Below are 1,294 nucleotides of genomic sequence, written 5' to 3'. Positions count from 1 at the left end.
TTGTAATACCCCGAAAAATCCAAATTAAATTCCATGGATTTTTAGAAATGATTTTACGATAGTAGGAGCGAATACGGAGCTTGGAGAAGTTGTGGAATTAGTTCGAACGATTTTATTTTCGAAAACGAACGTTTTTTAGGGGGTCAACAAAGTTGACTTTTTATGCGTTCAAAATTTGGGAAAACTTCCTTCATGAAAGTTGTAGAGCTCGTCGATACGATCGCGTGCATATGTGGAACGCAATATTCGGAGTTCGTATGAATAAGTTATGAATATTTGAAAATTAAGATTTTTCTATAAATAGCAGAAAAATCAGAATTTTTCATTAAGGACGAAAAAATCTCATTTTTGCGGAACAGTCCCTCCGGTCTCTCTCTCTCGGCCTCAGACCCGCCGGGTTTCTGCCGACCCGACCCGGCCGGAAAGGGCACTTCCCGGCGTCCTCCGGCCACGACCCGGCCCTCTCCGGACTCGCCGTGCCACGCCCAGCCGCCTGGTGGCCTCCCCTTGCACCGCCGCTGCCCCCAGACCTGGATCGAAGCCCCCCCCGAGCCTAGCTTTTGACCCGATCGGATCTTGGCCGTGCCGGCGTTGCACGGGCCGATCCTTCCCATTTTCGTGATCTCCTCCTCCCCCTGATCATCCCCATATAGGCCTTGCATGACGATTTTGGGTGTAGAGCGCTTGATCAAAGGTTTGACTTTTTCGACGGCTCTGATTCAATCTGGAATCAGATCAGACGCTCCGGATTAATCCAACTTCAACGCTTGATCTAGGACGATCTAGGCCGAACCAGGCTTAGCTCCAGGTATGAAAGACGATCACCCTTTCATTTTGAACAAGTTTGTAGTTGGTCGCTTTGCCATCGGAGGTGGTTGACCCGGAGTTGACCGCCGCGTTGACCGCCCACTGACCACCGCTTGTGGCGGCGCGTCAGACCATATTTCGAGTTTTCATTATCTAGGCGATGATCTATGCATCCATACGAGCGTTTTAATATATAACTTGGTCATGTTAGAAAAAGTTGATAAATAGTGGATTTACGTTTTTACGTTACTATTTACGGTTTTTACGTTTTATCTTCGGTTTACGATCTGCGAAGATCAGACCATCGGTTTTACTTCAAATTTTAACATGTTGATCGTATGACTGTCCCGGTAACTTTGTGAGGTCACGGGCGAAGATCCGACCGTTGGATCTTCGTATAATTGAGAAATAGTGATTTGGAAGGCGATTCGTGAGAATCCGACCGTCGGATTTTCATATAATTTTGTGGAGATGTTAGTAAGGGCGA

The sequence above is a fragment of the Rosa rugosa genome, chromosome 5 (genome assembly GCF_958449725.1).
Source record: "Rosa rugosa chromosome 5, drRosRugo1.1, whole genome shotgun sequence".
In the NCBI taxonomy this organism is placed as follows: Eukaryota; Viridiplantae; Streptophyta; class Magnoliopsida; order Rosales; family Rosaceae; genus Rosa; species Rosa rugosa.
The sequence above is the reverse complement of the archived record's forward strand: the minus strand, read 5'-3'. Positions refer to the sequence as shown.